General features: G+C 27.3%; 1 long non-coding RNA gene and 1 other non-coding gene across 2 annotated transcripts; one reads left to right on the top strand and one right to left on the bottom strand.

Annotated features, from left to right (window-relative positions):
- LOC126551408 (uncharacterized) lies at window positions 1-26,554 on the bottom strand. The gene is made up of 9 exons (XR_007605306.1): window positions 26,418-26,554; window positions 26,259-26,333; window positions 19,012-19,288; window positions 8,908-9,101; window positions 6,977-7,176; window positions 6,074-6,202; window positions 2,801-3,044; window positions 579-655; window positions 1-200 (listed from the first exon to the last, which is right to left on the bottom strand). It is a non-coding gene; the product is annotated as an uncharacterized LOC126551408 (long non-coding RNA).
- Trnai-aau (transfer RNA isoleucine (anticodon AAU)) lies at window positions 1,861-1,934 on the top strand. Its single transcript has one exon. It is a non-coding gene; the product is annotated as a tRNA-Ile (tRNA).

The raw sequence follows: 26,554 nt of genomic DNA, 5'->3' as shown, positions 1-26,554 counted from the left end.
GTCACTATTGATTTAAGTAGGTATTATAATAATTGGATGTTGCAGCCATCAGTCGACTCTTTTCGTTGGGTTCCGTTTTTGGTGGTGTGTCGTACGTTTACCGCGCGTTTTCGATTTAGCATTTAAATTAAGACGTCGAAACATTATACCGCGGTAGATGAATTATTGCTGAACAACGATTTTCCACAAATTTTCGTTACCTAAAACGTAATATATTATTATAAGAAACTATAAAATACTAGGTACTAGGTAGGTATATTAATTTTAAATTCTGAACGGAGTGAGGAATGTATTGATTTTTCAATGATTTTTTTTTTTTGTGTGCTTACACCATAATTGGTCGAAATAATGCTTCAATTTAAAACATCAGAGGTGGTTTCGATGGCAAAGTGAATATCCTTGGTGTATTATACAGGTCAAGAGTACGAAGTTTCCAGCAGTTTTCAGAAAAATCGGGAAAACCACAAAAAGTGAAGCGGAAATAGGAATTTATAGGTACGCATAATCAGTTTTTGACAAAATCGATTTTTTTTTATATACCTAGTTGTAATTCAAAAACAATCACTGTAAATACTTACCAAATGTTTATAGTAGTATTATTTATGCATCGTGGAAGTAATGCGAAAGCAGTTCCCATGATGTCGTCGATTCAAAACTGAAAAAAAGTAGTGTTATCTATACATATATATTATATAGTTAAATTTTCAAAAAATTCTGGATTTTTTCGAGCTATTTATAGCCAACTGAAATTTTCAAAGTATTCAAATTTAATCCATTCATTTTATATTATAGTTACCTACTTTAGGTCCGAGGTCCACTCGATACCTACTATACAGCAGAGCGTTAACCACTTGATCCCCCCTTTTTAGTAGTTAAAATGAATTACCTTATGAAGTCAAATTCATAAATTCACTCAATTTCATAGTTGCATACACAAAAGTTAAGTCTCCTCAAAATTGTATCCATGCACTGCTACAACTGTTGTATTATGAATAATCAGTACAAGTCGCAAACAGTAATTATTAAAATGGTCAGAAAATCAATGTAATAAATATATTATTAATTATTATTAGAGCTGTTGGTTGTTCCACTAAAAAACTTAAAAAAATTGCATTAAAAATGTCAAAAATATGCAATAGAATATGCACTTAAAATGCTAAAAATTATTTATAGTATAAAATGCATTTAAAATGGTTTTTAATTTAATTTTTATACTTACATTGATATTATAGGATATTATATATTAGTACCTACATTACATTGTACATTAATTGTACATGCATAAAAATGTGCTTATTTAATAATAAAAAAAATAAATAATAATAAAAATGTTGATTGAATTTGAATATCACGTTAAACATTTTTTTTTAATTGTGTATAACATTAAAAAAGGTTTCAGAGATGTTAATAATTGGTGAAATTTACTTAAAAATACCGGAAAATTAACTAAAAAAGGAAAATATGACCAACAAATAGAAAAAAATTGATCTAAAAAAATAAAAACGTCAAAAAATGCAAAATAATAGTTCATAAATGGATTCGTTATTAAATAATTCACATTATGTACTTACAATAATAAAAAAAAAATGCACTTTCCTATAAATTCACAGCCTTAAATTATTATAAAGCAACGAAGTAAAATTTTAAATATAATCATAATATCAGGATAATTCGTTGAATTCATAAAAAAATTGGAGAAATAATATGACTGAGAAAGGCGAGAGTTCTTAACTCCTCTGCCGGATTCGTTCCTGTTGCTTGTTTGAATATTTAAAATTGTAAAAGTAAATAATATTTTTTAAGACTATTTTGGAAACACGAGTTCGTAAAAGCATTTAAAATTTTTATATTACTCATCTTGGCCCATTAGCTCAGTTGGTTAGAGCGTCGTGCTAATAACGCGAAGGTCGTGGGTTCGATCCCCCCATGGGCCAAAATTTTTTTTCATATTCAACTCATATTTTAAGTATACAGTAAATTAATTAATTTTGGAAAACCTAACTAAATTGAACAAACACAATTTTTAAATTTTAAATTTTCAACCATTTAATTTGTATTTTAAGAATTTTATTATGATAATTAATTTTAATTGTATTTTATTATACGCAGTATGTAATGTGTTACAGCCAGCGCTATCTAGCAAACTTGAGTTTAACCTGTTGCTGTACTATAAACTTGTCCACTAGATTGTAGGCAATATTTAGAATGAAAAATAAACACATCAATAAAATAATATGATCATGTGTCAATTTTAATTTCTCGTACTAGACAAGTAATATAATTTATATTCTATTTTATTAGATATACCAAAGGCGTAGCCAGGATTTTTATATAGAGAGGTCTAAACACTTTTATTAATACTTTTTTAACTCAAATATTCTATTACACAACTAATAACAAGAAATAGATTAATTAAATAATTAAAATTTGTGTAAAAATTTCCATAATTAAATTTAAATATTTAAAATTTTTTAAATTTTTTAAAACAATATGAAAAATAAGGTCAATGTAGAGAGGAGCTATAGCTTCTTAACCCCCCCCCCTGGCTACGCTACTGTATGTATCTACCTCTTTACGGTAATTATAAATATTTTTGCCCTGTAGACTACGATTAATGTTAAACCTACGTCCATCCTTACCTATCTATTACTTTAAAGTTACAAGTATGATATAATTATTATGCAACCATATGTATTCTTATTTCTTACACATATGGTTTTATTTGTCATTTTGTTAATTTACTGTAATCATAAACAGTTGTTTATTTTTGTTTTAATCCACGTAATAAATATTCACAAACCTGTGCCAATTTTACTGTGACGAATATTTTATATGGCTTATGATTTCATGTTGTTAGGAGTCGAGCAACAATAATTATTTCGGCCAGCGACTGCAAGAAATGTATCGGTCTGTTGAGTGTGTTTTCCGTTTTAATCAAAGAAATAATTTCAACGATTACATGCAGGAATGGTATTGTTGGTATTACACAATCCTATTGGCTGGAACGCTCGGAACCGGAAGTTATTTCCTTCAGACGTTTTCCACTAGACGTAGGAAAAAAATCAATAATAAAACTTTTTTTGTATAGATGAAGTCCCTTTAGCAACAGTTAACCGTGAAAGTTTTAAACTAGGTAAATAAATATAAGTACAAGTACTTTATAAAAAATGTTTCACAGTAAAACGAATTACCCATACCAGTTTTTAACATAATATAGCTTTAAAACAGTCAACAAATTTTAGCATTTTTGAAATAAGTAAATCTATACAATAATATTACAATATAGTGATCAAAAATAAAATAATACAAATACTTTTAACTGCATTAATATAGTTTAAGAAAATTGAAATTTGAACATTGTTTTTTTTTTTTGAGATCAATAATTAATAAAGTAGGAAATTAATGTTGAATTATAAGCTGTACTTAAATTATTTTACTTAGAGCTCATGTAAAACGACAGAATTGTACCTATGCGACAGGGACAAGGTAAAGTAAAGTTTAAAAAATATAACATGATAATGTTATATCATTATTTAATACTTTAAAATTTAGAACTCACTGCAGATGTTTTACAAGAACTTGAAATTTAAAATGTATTTTTTTATAACTCAATCAAACGTTTATAAATGAGGGGGACGTAGTCGCTCAGTTATACAATAGGTGAGTAGGTAGTCGTCATTGAGTAAGTCACTGTAATTTACATGGTTGATTTGAATTCAATAATAAATAAAATAATAAAATTCCATACGAAAAACGAGCGAGAACAGTCAATCAACCTATGTATTATATATATTATTCTTATAAGAATATTTGATGATATAATATTTATATTACATAAAGTTTTATTATTGTTTTACTATTAGTATATTACAGTATAGGTTAAATTATTTTTTGCTGAAAATTTTGTATTTAAAAATGTCATTGTGTGTATAAAGTATTATAAAATATCTAGCCTAAAAGTTTCAAATTCCCATGAAAATATTTTTGAATTACAATAAAAACTTAAGCTCTTATAATATTTCGTTTAAAATTTAAAATACTTAATATTGTCTAAATTTTAACTTTAAAATAAATGTCCTTAAAAATAAATTAAATACCTATTTTACTTAAAATGGAAGTAAACACGACTGATTTTGCTAAAATTACTCCTTACTACTAAAGATACACATACGTTTGTTGTATTGCTTATTTGCGACAAGAAAAAAAATCTCAAAATGTAATTCTTTAGAACATAAACCACAATAAATAATAACATTCTATAACATGATTATTTATGTTATGAAAAAAAAAAAAAAAATACTTAACTTGTTTTTTTATGTTTAAAAAACTAAAAAATCTCAATATTATTATTATTATATCTTTTAATTAGTTACTTAGTTTAATAAAAATTGCTATTTATCGAAAACCAAATGATAATAATATATTACACATACCATAATAGCATGGCCAAATAAACTTAGGAAATAAAATAACATATTGTTTATAATATATCACTACTATTAATTCTATGTATTTAACACGTGCTAGCCAATAGTGGACGAAATTAATGATATATTCAATAATAATGATATGTTAAAGGAACACAGTTCGAGCGTTATATAGATGCCAAATATTCTAAATAGTATATACTAATATACTGCAGGCCAATACTAATATTATTAGAGAGCTTTTAGGAAATCTTGAAGTTTTTGGGGTGCATTCGACTATAATATACATATTTATAGACATTAAATACATAATTAAAAAAAAATCAAATGAAAATGAATGAAAACCTTGTTTAGTTTAAAAATCAAAAATAATATGAACAATAATAATTAATAACATCCGTCCATTTTTATTTATGTTTATTTAAGTAGATTTGATGTATTAAATTTTTTTTAACATTTAAAAATATGAACACTAATATGTTGCAGATTTTTATAATCAACATAATATAATATGATAATGTATTTTATTCATTAAAATAATATGTTTGTACAATGCAAAAGTTTAACAGATTTTAAAACTTTCAAGTGATGATACGACTGTTACGGTTGGACCGTATCCTTCAAAAATAATAATTTAGATTATTATACTAACTGGTGTTACGACTGATTGTTGTAATCGCAGTTTTCTCCATTAGCACGTGTGACATTGGTTTAATAAGTTTATTAATATATTAGACAATAGTTAGATAGTCCCGTGTCTACCCACTCTGCCTCAATCTCACATAATATTTTTGATCGTACTATTAATTAGCACATTAAAAGTATATGATTCTTGTATCAATTTTATGTTATTATTTATGTATGTTATAATATGACTGATTATAAAATATAGTTTTGCGTTTTTGTGCCGATTTCAGACGAAAACGAACACTCAATATGACCACTTCACGGGTGTGGTCATTCTCGTCTCGCCATGTAAAACGTATTGAGCAGCTTAAGGTAGGCAGAGACACCCGAATGGAAAACAACATCGATAATAAGAGACAAGATAGAAACGTGCGTAATAATATAATGACGACATTGGACACAACGATCATGTCAAAACGTGTTCGCTTCTTAATCCGATAACGAAACGAGATGAAAACTTCACACACAAATAAAAAACGTATTTTCATAATATAACATAATAATATTATTTATCGGACGAGTGGAAAAAAAAATTGTGTTACATTAAAACGTAAAAACTGTTGGAAACCTGTTACCGGCCACGACGGTCACAGGATTTAGTGGTTTTCGGACGTTGGGGTACAAGTGAAGTATACGATATACAACACTATTCGACCTCTTCTCTGTAATAAATTACAAACGCAAAAAAGTGGTCGTTGGTAATATAGCAACAGCTGATAATAATAATAATTAATACTACTGGTTTGTCGCATATAGAGAGCCTGTCGATTTTTTGATTTTGACAAATGACTCCGTCAACGCGTAAATTGAATTCAAATTATTAGGTGCATAGGTAGAATAGTTTTATTCTAATTGTATGTAATAATATTTCGGTAAAAATTAATTCAACCTACTACCATATTATTGAACACTAATAATAAAATAAAATACTATAGTAACAATACAAAATATATACTTACATAGCTATATAAACTGATATGCATTTCTATAAATGAATGATGTAGGTAGTAGGTACACTACTTCAGACTTCTTCTGTAAGTACCTCTTGCAATTTCTCTTTTTTTTATTTGAGAATTTAGATTGAAATACTAAAACACAAACAACATTTTTTGACTCTACATATATGAATGAATCAAGATTTTTATTCAAGCCTTGCGCTAGATTATAATATTATATGGATTATGAAAAAAAATTTTACTTATTATTGTCAATACAAACTAAATTTCGATAGTTTTTTACTGAAATAATTATTAACAAAGTCTATTCAGAGACAAACGAGGTTTTAGACAAATATGTTATAGAATCGCGTGGGTATGTGACACTTAATATACTCCACCTTACAAAAAGAATATTTCCATTTAAGTAATGTACTTTACTTTACAAGTAATTAATGAGTTTTACTATTGCAAGAATCTCCATAAAGTGCCCCCACTAGTAATAAGTCAATTTATTAAGAGAGACGATAACAAGATTTTATAATAAAAGTAGTTCAGGGCTTTAAATTTTTTTAGTGTTATAGTTCGACTATATTATACGACTATATTTATATGTTTATTTTTGTGTAAAAATTTGTTTTATGCAATATTGGGTGGATATATTTTGTAATTTTTAAAACTTTTAGATTATAGGGTGATTTTTACATTTTTATACTTAAATTTAAATTTAATAAATGTTATCTCAAGAGTCAAAGCTTATGGAATTTCATATCTGATATTATTTAAATATGTCAACGCAAAAAATTCAAATTTGCCTAATCCTGCATTTTAAATTTCATAGGTGCCAACGCCCAACAAGCTGGATTATAAATATCTATCTATATAGGTAGATCCTAGGTACTTAATATTTTAATAGAAGTGCATTACCCGCTGGCATTCCAAAAAATCATTTTATAAGTTCCGAGTGCCGACTACCGGGTAACAGTTATCCTTGTGTAGTTACAACATTTTTTTAGTGATTATACAATTGTTACATAATAAAATATAACATAATACTTAACAATTTTCAAGTTAAATTCTTATGCACCACTTTAATATTTTAACAATTGCCGAGTTCTGCAATTAACCTATATTCATAAAAAAACAATCAATCAATATTCAATATATTATATAATCATCAACAAATTATTTAATTCTAATACTAAATAATTAGCTAATATAATATATATTATATTTTGTACAAACATATATTACATTTAATATGATGTTTTGGTAACGTTGAGGTGCGATGTTAGCATTGAAACTTAAATTAGACATCGCTACAACGTTCTGTAACCTAAAATGCACAGTGGGTTAATTTTATAAGATTTTGTATATTTACTTAATAATATTTTCCTATAGGTATTTATAGTTTTTAATGCATTTGAAAAGTATGTTATTTTAAATTTTTACTGTAATAATGTATTTTTCATAGAGCGTTTTCTTAGTTTATTTTTTTAGAAATTAAGGTTCTAGTCTTACCGATTTAGGTACCAGCCAGGTTACGTATTGATATTAATAGCATATTAGCATTATTTGTATAATATACCTTTAGATACATTTTATTATAATATTATACAATGATTAATGATAAATGACTATTGCTACGTCGATGGAATTCTTGTATAACGAAATGTTATCAACAAAATTTCTAGGACATAGCTGTAATAAGCTTGTAAAGGTAAATTATTATAAGTCTAAAAAAAATAGTTGTCTTATTCAGTCATTTAAATAAACACAACATCAATATGTACCGCGGGCTACCTATTTTATATTAATGATGAATATGATGTTTAGTCTGAGTTTTTAAGATCTGGCGAGGAATTTTATACCCCATACCCATTAATGTTGGAGGCGTTGGAGGCTTGTTTGATGGCGTGTATAATAAATGTGTATTGCGGTACAGATATTATTATAATATACATTATTATTCTATTATAATATATATGCGAAACCTAAATCGTCGCAGTCGTTATGCAACACGGTTTTGAGAGGTGTCTACCTAACTGTTCTACGTTTAGTTATTTTATAATATTTAATATATTGTGCATGTCGAACTATATATTGTGTAGGTATATGATATATAAATTAACGAGTAAATTAACGTGTGCGCTCGCAGTTCCGGCACTTTTACAAATGTGTACCAACGTCCAACAATATAATGGTATTTATAAAATACTAATATATTATACGCGACATCTACACCGACAACTATTATATATTTATCGTTGTATGAGTTTAAGTTATTTTTATTTTGTGTCGAACTAAAAACTGATGATATGCAATCTTTTTTTGTATTTATGTGTGTAAGGTATATTATGATGTAGACATAGGTACATGGTTTTCATTCAACGTTTATACTTTCTGCCGGTAATTCCGTCCGAGAGCAATCCAACCGATTCGAACGACATAATTATATTTATATAATATAAATATATATAAAAAAAATATTTATTCACGAGGAAAATAATATCCTATAACTAATCAAATAATTTAATTATGTATGTAAATTGACACAGACATTTATAGGATAATGATCGATTTACAGATAATGTAACTATTAAACAGTTTATACATTTTTTAATTCAATAAATTACTTGGATCCGGGATATTTTTTATAAATATATAATATTTTAATTATATATTTATATATATACTAGTTTATTCCTCCATCTCTAAATATTAATTAAACAAAAGGTATAAGTGGATGGACTATAGTAATTTTAAATTTATTACTATACTTGTATTTTATATTATGGTATTATATTTAAAAATCTAAGAGATAAATATTTGTTTAGTATATAAATTAAAATGATTACCCCATTGTCTTCCCACAATTATCGCTCAGGGTCCTGTATCTGGTTTTCCATGCTTGCAAATGAAGGTATTTTACATTTCCCAAGTATTCACATGGCATATGTGTATAATATTTTACTCGTAATTTAGTCTTGTATCATTATTGTTTGTTGACGCACAGCAATGGTACCATATGCTAATGCACTTAATGCACTCACTAAAAAAAAAAAATTTTCTTTTTTAGCTTTTGATAAGATCATGGAATATCAATTTATAATTCTCTTTTGTTCATACCATATGATATTATGATTAATGATTTGCTGTAGTAGATTTAAATTATGTAAAATAAGTTTAATCAAAAATATCAAAAATATTTAAGATTGCATGGTTTTGGATAATTACACACGCTCAATTCTGTTTGAAATAATACTATTATTATATGATTATACAAGCTGTTCTAGTACATTTCGTTGCCCATTAAAATGATACCTCTTATATGATTCAAATTTTATTCGATTCGTTATATTTTAATACTCGGTGTAACGATGCTTAAATCTTAAAAAAAATATATATATATATTATAATTTTGAATATTTTGTCAAACTCAATGCATTTAATAAAATGCGAAATATTAATACAAATAAAGGCTGAGCGTGGGTCTATCCAATTATAATATAGCAATTTTATTTTGTTTAACCATTGGCAACTTAATACACATAAAATAATAATCGTTTTTCTAACAAATCTTTATTGGTTGAGCCCGAATTTTCGATTTTTCGAATTTTACAAAATCTTTTCTTAGTGTACACTTAATTATGAAACGAAGTTACTATAAAAATTCCAAGTCCCTATTTATTATAGTTCATGTTCAACATTCGTTTTCTGTCTATTAGGATAAAGCCGTTTATAGATATACATATTACATATAATATATATATATATATTTTATATTATATTATAATTCTAAAATTATGCTATTAAAAAGTTTATGAACTATGAACTAGTTTTATAGGTTGTAGGTACTGACTCGTAAAATATTTCACTTTTGATATTTATATAATTCCTATTTTTTTTTTTTTTTGACCTGGTTTAGTAACACTACATTTATTTTTGCCTTATTATTATACCAGTGGTAGCCGATCTCATCTTTGGTACCTACATAACTAAATATTGTACTTAGACAAACTTTGATAACGCCGCTAAGTATATAAAGTGAATAAAACATTAGATTACCATATTTTACTCGAGTGGGTGTCTGCGTATTATAATATAAGTGATACAATAATATCTGAGGTTATGCTCAGGTTAGGTTAGGTTATAATGCATATAATATAATAATAATATGGTCATAACGTCTGTAAGTATGCGTGTAATAGCGCTTTGTATATGTTCTAAAGAATAATAATTTAAATTACATTAAAAGTGGTTTAATATATACTCTCTCTCTCTCTCTATATATATATATTATATGTATTAGGTGTTTAGATATATGTATGTTGTATAAACGTTTCCTGTATAATTTTCGTTAAGTTTTTTTCACCTTTTATCTACGACGTTACATAAAAATTAGTATTTTGATTATGAAAAAAAAACGATATAAATATGTATAATAATTATAAGTATAACATTTATTACTGATGTATAGGTAGGTAATATACATTATATATAGTGTATATGTATGTATATATACACATGCACATCATACGTGTTTGGTTAAGTTGGTAAAGTAATCAAATATAATATATTATGAGTATAAAAATAAACGATTAAAACGATTTTGATTATAACGAGTAAAAATCTTAATTAACAAAAAAAAAATCTATGTACCAACGCGTAACGAGATAACGCGTATAAGACGTGTACTTACACACGACTATAATACATGTATATTATTAATAACATATACATTGTGCTTTTGCGTAATATTTTAAGTTTAAATCGTTAAAAATAATATTAGTTACGACGAGAGATCGTAATCCCGTGACGTACATAGTAAACGCTATATGGTCTGTATGTTTCTTTTTCTCTCGAAAAATATGGCAAAATCTCTATAATAAAAAATAATCATAAACCATTGTTTATGTTTTGTTTACGGCCTGCAGCTGCCACTTAAAGTGGTTATGGGACAAGCCCTAGGCCAACACTATTCACGGTGACTAATAGCTTTACCACCGATATAGCAATATCGCAATCTTATCGCTGTATAATAATTATATTATAATATTATGTGGACTTAAAAATATGTGATATTTATATTTATATAGCTACGACTTACGAGCTATACCTATACATAAAGTATATTCTGACGAATTTGCTAATTCGAGCAAGGACGATATTACGTAGTACGTAGATATTATAACTGCAATGTATATAAAGTGGTCGATAATTCGTATTAACATTGAAGAAACTACATAATATTATATTGTATTGTATCGCAAACATTTTAATCATTTCCTACTCGAGATAGTGACAACAATTTCTCGACACATATAAAGTCAACAATGAATTAATGAATTAATGAATAAACCCAATAATCAAAATCAGGGTAAACAAATCCATTATTGGTTGTATAATGTTGTTCAGTCTTATATAAGATGAATCGATTTTGTGCTATGCAGTAGGCTATGATAATATGATATACGTTGCAGGCATTTAATTAATTATCTTAAATTTATTTACTCATTAATAAGTATATAATCTTATAAAACACTTTATTAGAAAAGATCGCACAGGTAAGGATTAATTTAGTTGTGATCGTAATATCAGTTCTCATAATTACATTTTATTTGATCCATTTTAATAGCAGATTTCTGTTTATTTAAACAACATATAGATAAGTTATTAAATTATGATAATGTTTTTGTTTAAAAAATATATTATATAGAATATTAGAATATTAGCACACACATCTCGATGGTATAGACGTTATTTAAATCTTGTGTGAAAAAAAAAATATAAATGTTACTTATTGCGCATATTATGTGACATTGTTTACCTTTTACTTTGGTCGAATAAGTGCAGCATTTAGCAATAATTATTAATTACGCACGTCCTAAAAAATCTTTTCTCGATCGTTAATAATCAACACAGCTCGGATAGTATTTTTATAACTTCCGCAGAAATAAAATATTAAATCATACATTCATACGCCACTTTTTTTTACAACATTTATGCATCGAGTAGGATGTGTTTAAGCTTAAAATGTCAAGTATTTATTATAGTGGTTGAACGGCACGTAGTAATTTACTTTAATTTACATCATCATAAAATATTGTCATATTATTGATTTATAAAATGTCATGATTTAATTGAGTTATTTGATACGTTTTTGTCGAGCTCAGAGCTCTTTAAGAAAATTCATAAATGCGTAATTATTATCAAGTATCTTTTTTTTATGTCTATTTGAATATGATACGTTTTATTCGTGTAGCATAAAATGAAAATTCAAAACAACAACAATAATATAATAATTTTATTCACGTAACTGTTGTGACTAAAATTATTTCCCAATTTACAACTAAAAATGATCATAATAAGACGTATACAAATTGATTTTGACACTATAAAATGGTAAGTAGCAGCACACCGTGCAACTGATTATACTATACAGGTTTTTTGATGAAATTGACTACAACGAATTGATTGCACTAGGCTCAAAATGTTTACGTACGATTGCACTTGACCCGATATCAGTAGGACAGTAGCATACAATTATAGCTCTTCATAATACCTTATCTATATGTTGTATTACGAAACAGACATCTTTTTATGACAAACAATTAAGTATACTTACATAATTATATAATTGGTTACGATTTCAAATTTGTGTCCTATTTTGACGTTAACTCATTTCTGGGCTTCTGTCACCGTTCCATCATAAACTTTGATACAATGCTGAACATCATATTTAAGTCATATAAACTTAAACTTAAACTCGAAGACGTAATCTGCAGACTGCAGCATTATGTGTTTTGTTCAATTTGTTACAAACAGTATAGAATATTAGATCGATCAGGGTATGAATAGCATAGTATGCATTCGAATCTCAAATGTTCGAAAGATTGTACGTACCTAATACCTATGTTGAAAATTGTGGAAAAACTAAAAAAATATATTATATATTCTATGTGATCACGTTTTAATAATTGGATTTTACTCAATCTTATAATTTTTTTTTTTATTATTATTTGATAAAAACTTTAAACACTTACATTGTTTGTTAAGTTGATTAATTATAGTTTTATCTAAGCTCTCTGGCTACTTCATCACGTATGCACTTATTTCATTGTTAGCTTTTTTTAATATAATTCGATCGTTGCATTGTTTACTTTTTAACTTATGTTATCTTGTTGAATGTTGCCTAGATTAGTTAATATATATGTAAATAAACAATTAAATAAATAAATCATTAACTAACGATAATTGAAAGTTTTGGAAAATTTTGAGCATTTTCCAGATAATTAATATGATACAATATTATTGTGATGATAAAGGTATCTTTGGTGCGTTATTGTTCTATAGTAATATGTTAGCTGTGAGATCAGTTATCTTGAGGAAATTTATAATTCTTGATGATTTTCATCTGAAACCGAATGCTTCTTTGGATGAAATTATGTTGGTGTTTGATTTTGTTCGAGCGTAATAGTATAGGTGGGAAATTTAAAGACTACGTGTTTTACTGAGAGTATACTTAGAGACATGTTTTGACACGTCTGCTGTCACCTATCAGTTTACTTGATATGTTTGGAGGTTATAATATTATATAGATACTACTGATGTGTTTTTTATATATATAATGTTTTATAATTTGGGTGTAAACAATTTTATTTTTAATATCTGATATTAAATATTAAAACGTTCAAAAATACATGCCGCTAAGTATAATTACTTATTGTTAATAACTATAAGCTTATGTTTGATAAGAAATTGTTTTCAAAACGTGATGAAAATAATACATATTACTGGAAATGTACAAAACGTTGTGGTGCAATATTTCGGACAATATTTGAGTACAGTCTGCATAACAAAAAATATTATTATTTTATTATTAACGAGTATTCTCACGCGCAAGATTCAATTTTATCACACATTAAAATTATAAAAAACAAAAACAAAAAAATATGCTCAACTTCATATGATTCGGCAAATCAAATATTTTAAAAACAAAATTGAGGATTGTAACTTTTGATTGATGGTCATGGCGAAGCAATAAATCGAATAGATTTGGAGTCAAGCAATTATTTCTGAACTTTGGCACATCACCGTGAATATAAAATATGTTATAGGATTACAGTTAGGTTATTGATGTATAATAGTGGATCACTATAGTATATGTATTACGTATGAATGCGTGATAACATAACGTTAAAAAATCGTGTAAGTATTTCAAGCATCACACGTAAATCGGTAAATCATATGAAATTAAAATGTATTTATTTATTCATTTGCTTTTTTTATACTATAATGTTATTATTTTTATTTCCTAAAAACCAACCAAATATAAATAAAATAAGTTATATTGCGTATAATATCATTATTCATAATTATAACTGGAGTCGCGCGCTTGACGTGTGCTTGTATCTATTATACAACCAAAACGTTTATGTTCAATTTTTATTTTTCACTTTCAACACCCGCGTATAACATTGTATGAAGGTATTTAAATGTTGTTGCTTTTATAGTTTTCACTTATTACTATTACTCATCAAGATAAGATATGTAACGTTATTCGGTTTCACATCGATGCCTTGAAACCGAGAGACAACGCATTCGTGTATAAATACCTACTGATATAGCTGATGCTGTATTACAATACGCGTAACATTACGCTCAAATAATTATAATAAATTATAATACAAGTACCTAAAGAAACTATGTGATATAATAAATATTATTTCTTACGGTCTCGGTGTTTTCTTCCGGTAGAATGGCGTTCGTTATAATATATCATATACGATTAACGTTTAAGATTGGTGTTATTATTATTTATTAATAGTAGCGATATTGATTCAGTGAGCTTCGTGGTAATATAAATTGACACCTTGACATTGAAATTCGCGATGTAAAATTCGAGTGATTTGAACCGTTGTAGTCATTGTACAATATACATGCTTCGATCTTAAACTTTGAGAATGGATTCTGGTAGAAAATCTAGTTCGTACTTTTGAGTGGTTAAAATACAAATTTATTAATATTTTTAAAAATAATAGGGAATAACAAATAAAAAGTTAAGGAAAAACTAAATTTCTTACTTAAAACCAGTTTAGATTTAGTATCTATAGTTGTGCAAATATTCTAAAATAATAAATAATTAAAGATATTAGCAATTTTCACTAAGTTTTTATCATCGGCATTTTATATAAGTATACCTGACAAAATTTTGAATCTTTTTGAGCTATTTATGATCGTGTGTTGAATTCTTAGATTTAAGATATTGTCTAATTATACCATGAAACTATTCACAACCTTTAAAACATATTGTAAAATCAATACATTAATATAAATCTACTAGGAATCTAAAAAAAAATGGTGATAATCATGCATATTATTGACTTTACCTATAATAATAAGTAATAAATTAATAGGCAATAGCTATATATATAGTCTATACTTTAATTTGTATAGTATAAGCACCTACATGTTATTTTTATGAATACGTATTTCTGGGTTGACTGAAAGCCTAATCGCCTAATTTTTACCAAATTGAATTTGGAAATTGTCACAAACGGGCAATTCAAGAGTTAGGTATACAATAGTACAGTCATCGATAACGGAAACCGATCGGTTTGTTGTTCCACACCCGCGCAATGATTTCTGCGCGGAAATAAAACTATTATAAGCAGATTTCCACACGATTTCCGGAAGTGATACACCGATATGTGTTTGCGCGCGAAAATACAAACCGTTACGCGATATAAATATATTATGATACGCAGTGGACGGAAGTGCAAGCCAGCGGTGATTATGTCATACGCGCGTCTATTATTGTAAATTGTAATGCGCACGCGGCAAATGTAAATTTCTTTGGATTTCTATTTCCCGTAGTGTGACACGCACACGCGTTGTCCTCAAACATTATATATTCACGAAAATCTCTATTAAATCATAATGATAGTGATGCCGATCGTGTCGACGGATATCGTCTAAAATATTAAATAACTTAATGTAATGTTATATAGTTATTATAAGAGTCTCATATTATAACCTCATCGAAGGGAAAATTATAATATTTATCATTATCTCGGTTCACGTCCGTAAACGATAATAATAATTATTACAATATTATAATACGCGCATATTATTATTTATTATCAATTAATATCGTCATTATTATTCATAATAATATTTTACGTAACTAATAATTACCCACGGGCCAGAGGCGATGGAATTTTAGTGATTAGTAGATATATAGGCAGAGCCGTGCCGTGGAGAGGACTAGGGGGCATGCGCCCTGGGGCATGGTTTAAACTGTTTAAGGGGTGCCAAAAATATTTTTTAGAATATTAGGGGACTAATATTTTTAATTTTGCCCCGAACGCTAAATCTTAATGGCACGGTTATGGATATAGGTACACTAGGTACACCTATAAAACGGACGACGAGTTTGCTCACATTATTGCTTGTCCCATGTCGACGGCGAAACGGAAATATATAAATATATTTGGTAAATGTATAACCTTTCGTATTATAATCCGTTTTTTAACGATTCACAATAATTGTTGTCGTAATGTCACATTGTAAAGTGTAGTCCATCATCATCGTGTTGTACGTATTGGTATACATAATGAGCTCGTATATGCGTACAATGTGTACAAATAATAAGTGTATAACACAATAATATTGTACTATACTGGAGCGATTGAGTGAAAGTTTCCGTGTAATGTGTGCACACACATGGGTACATTCCCAATGACGTCACACTGGTCATAGTGAAAATAACGTAGGTGTATACATTGCCTATATTATATTTAAATTGAATGTGTAACACGTTTATAAGTTTAGGATCTCGCGATAGTTATTCTAAATAGTCATCATCGTCGAGTGTATAGTATACCAAACATGCATAATAATAATTAATAATTTATCAAATTGTGTTCTTTTGGTTGTCCAGTTAAGTCTAATATTATGTTAAAACTTAAAGAATCAAAAAAAAAAAAAAAGATAGAGAAACAAACTACGGGTAGTGTCCTAATAAAATCAGGGCGGTAATGGATGAAGCGAGAGGAGTTTATCCCTCATTGAGAAACCAAAACTTGTTAAAAATGATGTTACAAATTCTAAAAAGTTGATAATTTATATATGAGAATTAAACAAATTGACTTTTATACACTAGTTTTTTGGAACTTTGAAAGTATGTGGGGGACTCATTGGGAGTTACACGTGCCCTAAAATGTGAAAATAAAAAGACAATGCTTGATCATGATACCTATAAATAGTTTTTTATTGAACTCGCACTGTAAGGTTTATGACTTATGTTAATCAACGCATATAATTTCTGTATAACCTTTATTGTCGTAAGAACCTAAGCGGTACCGTCTATAAAGGCCTTATATAATACTATTTAAGTTACCTGTCACTACGGAGTATATCACACCAAACAGTGTAATTATCAGAACAAAAGATACTCTCATTATATCGAACAATTTGAAGTCGTTTTGAAAAAAAAAACCTCTATGTAAATTTTCAGTTAGTAGTGAAAATTCTCGACTTGTGTGTCCACGATCAATAATTTGGCACAACACAACATCATCAAAATCGTTTATCAATATTCTACTGACTTTATATAAATCTTCACTAATCACTTTGGTATTAATTTTTAAAATATAAAATAACAAAAAACGAATTACTTAAATAAAGCTTAAATATAAACCATTAGAAATTCTATTTATAATAATATCGAATTATAGATTCAACTCTTCAAACTGCAACGCATATTCGTCAGTGTGTATATACTATATAGTATATAGGTATGTGTTATATGGCCATAGGGGAGAGACGAGAGCAACACGTAGACACGTAGTTATTATTTCTAGTGGAAAAGAAAATTATTGTACACCCACGTGCATTTTAAAAACGAATAAACATCTAATATTTAATATTTGTGGTGTAAGTTTTATTTTTTTAATTTATTGCCATTATTATTATTGTTATTATATTATACGCATCATAACTACTATATTATGCGTCTTTTGCGGTGGTTGTTTACGATTTATAATACACTAAGTGTTGTCGAACAACATAATATTATATCTATACCTATATTTATATATTATACAAACATATTAAGATTTGTTATTACCTATGTATTTACATATATCTATATACGACTATAGAATATTTTGAAACAATCGCATTAAATATATACATATACATATAAACAAGCGGTAATATTATTTATATTCATTTTTCTAGAATAATGATAATTATTATCATTTGTATTATTGTGATAATATACAAACAGTATTTATATTTATAAATATAAATATACACATATACTGATGATGTACGCATATACATATAAAAGATAAGTACATAACGATATTGAACTTGCGTCGTTGCGTCCTTGGCCAACACGCGCGAGTGCGTGACTAATGGACTTGGTTCGCTTGGCGATATTCTAACGAACCAATCGACTCTTTATTATAATAATATATAATATTAGGTATAGGCTTTAGGTGAAAACACTGGCAGATATTATGCACGTATAATCCTATCGGTACTTTATAGTATAATAACCATATAACACTAATTTAGATTAGTGTTAGAAACATATATTATACGGCAAAAGCCAAAGGGTCATACGTACAATTTATAGTTTAAATAGATTTACTAGAGTTAGTAAGATAAGATTAATCAGTATAAGATTTAGGTAACAGTTATTTTCAATGATTTGGTACATTGATTGTTTAGATTTTTTCTCACTAGAATCTATTAAAATTTCAATTACGTTTGGTGTTGTCGCGATGAGTCATATTTCGAATAGGAAGCTCGACATTTTTCTGCAGTTTAGTAGGTATTTCAGGTTTTGATCGATGCATCGATTGTAGCATGGTACAATCGCATCTTATGAAATTTTCTTATTAGTAGTATCAGATTTTATTAAGTTGTCTTTATATATAGGTACTTACTCTCAAGCTGTGTCTAATCAAAAGATCTCCAAATTGACCAATAGAGTTCACGTCTTAATAGTAGGAATTCTATATAATACATAGAGTTTATTAGGGCGAGAGAGAACTGAGTTTTCATTTTTATCTTCGTACATCTTTTAGGTGCTTTTCCATGGGTTCTATCATTTTAAGAAAACTCCTCGTGCATCTGAGTTAGAAATTTGTTTGTTATGTCCGTGCAGTGGGTATGTCGCGATCTATTTCAATTTTGGATCTTTCTCAGTCCACTATGACTTCCCTGTGGATATACAGTAGAGTGATGATTAATGAGATCAACGATTATATTGCACGATAATAGATTATTATTCCAGTTTATATGCATCAAATACGTACGTACCTACTACGATTAAAAATATATCAAATAATAAACATCGTCTTATCAAAACAAGATTAAAATCATTATATGAAAAAGAAGAAAAGTGACTTTACGTTAAAATTGTTTTTATGTATATAATTAAAAAAAAATTTTTTCTGATGGCTATGCTCAGATGACCATGTCGAAATGTCCGTTAGTTGGTGTGTAATATAACTTTTATTTCGAATGGAAGATCATTAATATTTATGACCCCGAAAATCGTAAATCAGATCTTGGCATATGAACAGAAGCGATAACTTCGTATAATGATTTCAATCGTCACTACATTAATCACATTTTCTATTAGCACCATTGGCAGCGAGACACTGTGTGTCCGAATCGTATCCCTATACATTACTCGAATGAACACTACCCATAACATATTTTAATAAGAAAGTTCATTATTATTTTTTATACTTATAAATAAGTTATAAGCCTTAAATAAACGTTTAATAATATTATAACCAATAAGTGTGGTAATAATAATATATTATAATAAGCGTATAATTGCAATTGTACGTGACGAACGCATATATTGGATACATTATTATTAATTTATTGGGTTTCAACTCTTTTCCATAATATATTATAATTATAAAACATAATATACTACTGAAAATGCATGCGCGTTTGGTCGTCAACGCTGTTTATTATTATTTTTTTTATCGAGAATACACATTTCATAATCCAAAGACATATTATAATACGTCTTAATACCACATATATTGGAACATAATAATGTAATGTTTAGATAATATAATAACACGTAGGTATATTATATATCTACAATAATAATATTATATAGTAGTATATTATAGTCACGGGAGCTATAAATTCACACGCTGTGTATGTTGCAGGTGTACAGCCGAGACAGTATGTTTATGTAAATGCGGCAATAAAGTACTACCTATATTATGTATTATAATATTAATTGTCCACATAATATTATAATAATATGATATTTGAGGTGATATTCGTTATGTTAATTTATCAATTTTAGAAATATTATACACGAATCGCGCCGTACGTCCTTGTAAAATGCAAAAAAAACTTAACAGACCGTGCGCGCGCGTAATATAATTTATGTACCTCGAACAATCAACTATGAGGCTGTTTTCATTCTACGGAAAAGTGCACACGTCGCCAAATGATAATAAAACTGATATCCGTTGACATTTTAAAAAAAGAAAATAACTGTGTTTTTACAGTGGCTTGTTTTGGATAATTTTTCGGAACGTGTCCAAAATTTTGTATCACAAAAACCCACGGGGTGCCAATTCACGAAATTACCTTTTAAAATAATTCATTGACTTAAATACATTTATAAAAAAGTAAAATATCACTAAAATTAGTGAATAACCGTAAATAATAATCGCGTATAATCGTACTCACAAAAAATATACACTGGGGTAGAGAATATAAGTAATATAATACTAATATACCCACGTCTAATTTTCAGTTTTAGATATTATACTAAAACTCGTTTCACAGTAGTATTTCGTTAAAAACAAAGTAAATATCCAAATTTAGTCGGTTACAGATTTTTATACAACAAAAATATTGATTAATTATATTTATTTTTATTGTTTTTAAGCCAGAGGTGTGTCCAGATTTTGCGGAGACTCCCCCTCACCAAATCCATATTCTGGTTATATGAAACCAGGTTATGAGATCGAAAAAAATCGAAAGTTATAATAATCGCACTACTGACTGGGTAGCGGTTTCCGGGTTCGATGAAATAATATATTTTTTAATAATGCGCATTGTAAGTACTTATATATAATACTATACTGGATGATACACTATAAAAAATATAAGCATATTCACTGACATTTTTTCTTTAGTTATGAATTTATTATTATGTTGTAGGGAAATATAATTATAATAAATAAATTAAATTCATCAAATAATTTATTTATGTATTCAAGCAAATAAGTATAAAATATGTTTGTTTTTCATATTTTTTGGAAAAAATTATAAATATTATTATTAATGAACTGAATTTTGAAAAATTTATAAATTAGTTATAACTTTATAAATAGAGCTCAGATTAAATGCAAATTGAATATTTTTCTTAATGCCATAAAATATTGCTTCCCATAGCACCAAATCTGTTTCAACCGTCAATTTACTTTAAACATAAACCTTTAAACTGCATTTTTTGGAATTTTAAATTTTTTCATGACATATTTTGTATATATTATAAATTATAAAACAAAACATTTAATAATAATAAAAAAAAATTAAGAATTATCCATTTTCACCATATTATTTTATTTATATACATACCTAGTTATAATATTTTTGCCTATACTGTATTATGTATCATAAACGAGTGGCTAAAAAAACAATAGCCTAACAAACGAAATTGTCGTCATGCATTGTAAATAGATATAAATATAAATTATATAATAAATGAAATACGTCATTGTATTTTTGTGACTTGTATCGAAACCATGATAATATGTATAATTATATAATTTAAATAATACAAATTGATTTTTATTTATATTGTAGGTAATGTTAGAAATAATTTTTAAATGCATTTTTCAAGATATAATACTGATATTATTAATGTATTAAGTAAAGACTTTGTTCTTATCTATTTAGAACATTTAAATAGGTATGTTTCCTAGTTTTAAATAGGTTTATTATTTAAAGTTTAAATGAACAGTGTAGATGAACTTACATATAATGGATCAGTAGTTATTTTTGTCACTCAAATCTGCTCAATTAAACATTGAATAGTTAATGGTTATATATAATTGATTCAACTATATATATGTTCGTTATTTGAAATTCGAATTATATGTACATAAATATATTAAACATTTTTTTTTTTTTGGAAACTGATAACGATAAAAAATAGTGAAAATTGTAAATTCCTTAAAAATTATTATTTTATAACAAATAATGTCCAAAAATCATATTTTCAAAATAATTTTTTCAATATTATGAATATTTTCTTTTATAAGAACCACTTTGCAGTCTGCAGTACACTTGCTGAGGAAAATCATTTATAAGATACACCGTGGCCACGTCATGGTCACTAATAGTATTATTAACGACGTCAATATGTTAAGGACACATGGTGTTATTATTATTATCATCGTCTTTCCTCAATTTCCGCATTGATTCTCTTCCGTTACCCCTCTACCATCTTCATAATGTTTGCTGCAGTAAGCGCAGAGACCATCTGTTGATGCGGTTTATTTATCCATATTTGCATTTGGAGGTATACTCCTGACCGTTCGAAGATCGATTGAAAACGCAACCGTCCGCCGACAACAGGTCATTGCCAAGTCCATCAAGTAATTTTCACCCCATCACAGAACATAATATATATATAAACATATATGGATATCGGATAGCTATAGCTATAGTAATAATTTTCGTTATCTTGTCGTGGTACAGACATCACTGCAAACAACTGACGAGGTCGTACACGATGTCCATATTATCGTTGTAATCATTGTTATTATTATTATCATCATAACGATCTCGATCCGATAGTACACGAAGTCTTCAGATACTACGATCTCTTACTGCATATACCTATCGACATTATTAATCTTGTATTCCCGTCTCTGATTCACTTTTACATTTTGGCGAACGATCAATCGATTCGGCCTCAGACGCCCGTCATCCGGCCGGCCGGCCGACCGACGTATCCGTTTCCGGGACGAGAATATATCGATTGAACGGATCATTCTCTCTTTTTTCTTTCTCAACTATAAATACAACATGTAATTATAATATTATATGCGATATTATGTTTTGGACACTTAATCTTCGAGTGTACAAATTCAACGTGTGCTGACACCAAGAGGGTCATGGGTCACAATTATAGCGTTATACACCTCGTCGAATAATAGACGACCATTAGTCTAGAAGGAGATACACACTGTCTGTATATTACAATTATTATTATTAATATATTCAAATATTTAATAGCAACTTTTTATTTTAATGGATAAATTTTTATTATTCGTGATGTAAGTACATGATATAAATAAATAATATCTATACAAAATCACGCAATATTTATACTACAATATTGAATACTATATACTTACATACTTAAGGTATAAGTTACGGCTCAAGAAATCTCGTCATCGAGTTTGTAAATCAAAGACTATAAAATATGTTTAGGCATACATGCTACTAAAATTAAATTATTGATACAACGTGTAGTTTAAAATCGATCACTACATATATGTTTTAACGTCAGCTGTGAATAAATATCGTGGATGGCGTGGGAATGCAATAATTGCATATTGCATAATTGCATATTGGGGACACGAAAATATGCTCAAATAGAGTGCTCAAATCTCCTGACATACAGTAATCTCTTGTTATCTGCGATAAATCCGCATTATTTAAATTCGATAACATATTTTTATTGCTAGGGCATAAATATTACATATAAGCCACATAAGGTATTCCTATATAATATGTATGTATAGATAATTAATAAATTAGTTGTATGAATTAAAAAATGGTAGTCAAGTGGGTAACGGCGCTTTGCTGTACAGTAGGTAGATAAGTATATTGAGTGGTCCTCGGACATAGAGTAAGTAAATATACTATAGTAATGCGTGTGTTAAATTTTAATCCAATGATAGGTATACGAAAAATGATTCTGAACGGAGATGATTTGTCAGTCTAGGGGCTAAGATATATATTTTTCATTTGATGGTGATTAAGATGGTTTATGTTTCAAATTTCTACAACTAGTAATTTTTAACTATAACAAAAATCTAAAATTATTTGATATTAAATCGTTATTTTACGCTTAAAAATTTAAACTTAAGATAAATATTTTTTAACTGCCCAACGCTCAACTTCTTTTATAATTATTATAAACCAAACTTATGGACAATCTTGTATTAAATTTTCAACTCTTAGCTACTGTTATTTATACAATATTTTTTTATAAATTTTTAACAACAAAATAATTTGCAAACATACATGATTTTGACGAACTCTGTCAATATTTGAACTTAAAACGCTAATAAAAAAATTGTGACTATGTATTCTTATAATTTTTGAATCACTATAACACTAACTCATGAGGAACTTTCTATTGAATTTTCAAGTATTTTTACTGAGTCAAAAAAATTTTATCGATATTTATGAAAAAAAAACTATACAAAAAGAATGGTATTTCGAATTCCTATATACAGCCTTAAAATAAGCGAAATATTTTGAAAATTAAATTAAATAAAGAATTGCCAAACTTAATAACTGGTGAAATTTTCAAGTATTTACAACTTACACTTTTTGAATAATAATAAATATTGAAAATCGTTTGAGGATATATCGTTATCGTTACGCGAGATTTATCAGACGTTCATAAAATTTTTTCCTATAATGACGCTTCTTGTTTTCTTTATAGAAAAAAAATAGGAAAATTTAGTGTTGAATTTTTAAACTTGAGATATAAATACAAAAATATTTATGAATTCACAACTACAAAATTATATAAGCAAAATTTAGCAATTTTGATGTATTTAGTAAAAATTTGAACTTAAAACGCTTATAAAAGAAATTGTAACTAACGATATTTGGTTTTTTTTAACTACAATAAGCACCAGCTATATAAGAAACCTTGTATTAGATTTTCAATCCATTTTGGACTTTCGAAATTTTTTTATCGATATTTCATAAGAAAATACTTAAAAAAATCGAAAATATCAGTCTATAAATAGCTCAAAAATAAAACCTTTTACCTAATATTTTGAAAATTTAAATGCGTATAGAAAATACTAGTATAAAACATTTGGTGAAAAATTCAAGTATTTATAGTGATTCGTTTTTGAATTACAATACTACTTAAAAAAAAAAAAATGATTTTGATGAAAACTGGTTTTGGGTAAAAATTCCCGTTTTTCTGTCACATTTTTTTTTTGTTTTTCCTGATTCTATTGAAAACTACTGGAAAATTCTTAGTTTTGACTAAGTATTTACTTTGCCATCGGAAATCACCACTGAAGTTTGAAATTGAAGTATTATTTCGACAAGTTATGGTGTACAGTTTACACACACAAAAAAAACACCACATCATAGTAAAATAGACATTTATCATTTCGTTTAGAATCTAAAATAACTAAGTAAATATTTAATTGTAGAAAATATATGCTAACGATATTGCGATTTTTTTAAATAAAAAATAAAATCTAACATCCTTGTTCATATTGTTAGATGGTTCTTTATTGGAACGTAATCTCAGCGGGACTACTGTACTATATTTATAATATATTATAATTAATATAAAATAAACATCGAATAACACCGTCATTGCGATAATCTACGAGTTGCATCCAGTGCAACTCGATGTAAACGCATAATTTTACTACTACGGCAGTGTGTCCCAAATTTACCAGAAGTTTAGAACCACAGAATGGATTAAAATATGTAATATATTCTGTGGTAAAACTGCAACCGCGATGTATACAGACATAAAATAGTATAGTGTTTATCGGTTCCGCGGAAATATTTTGTTTATAAAAACATGTAGGTATCTATACATCGAATAAGTCGGCTATATTGATTACGGCTGTTACTGTGTAGTGTCTATATGTATATTCTTACTCTGTGCTAGATACGTTCAAAATAATATTTCACGTAGGTACTAATTGATTCCGCAGAATAATTTTAAATTCTTAAAAATATGGTAAAAACCAGAGATAAAAATTTTAGTTATAATTTATACGTCTTTCACACACTATACCTACTACATTTTTTATTAAAACTTTTAATTGATAACAAAAGTCATACTGTTAAATATGATAATACATCATTTTATGTGGATATTAATATAATGTATGATGAATTTAAAAATATTTTTTACCTCTGTATTTATATTATGATGTATTTAAATAGTTTCTTCAACCGGCGGGGTTACACTGTACACTACGTTTAATAACTAAAAAAAAAACGTATTTCATTAAATTAGGCAAAACATTAATTAATTTTTTAAAAATTAGTCCGTTTTTAAAATATAATTTACCTACTAATCAAATTTTTTTAAAAACACGTTTAACAAAAATAAATGTATAACCGTCGTTGGACGCCTGGTAGATGTGATACATCGAATAACATTTTCTGGAAAGTGTTTTAAAAATAATTGTGGATGGTGAATAAAAT

Source organism: Aphis gossypii, chromosome 3 (genome assembly GCF_020184175.1).
Source record: "Aphis gossypii isolate Hap1 chromosome 3, ASM2018417v2, whole genome shotgun sequence".
In the NCBI taxonomy this organism is placed as follows: Eukaryota; Metazoa; Arthropoda; class Insecta; order Hemiptera; family Aphididae; genus Aphis; species Aphis gossypii.
The sequence above is the reverse complement of the archived record's forward strand: the minus strand, read 5'-3'. Positions and strand labels throughout refer to the sequence as shown.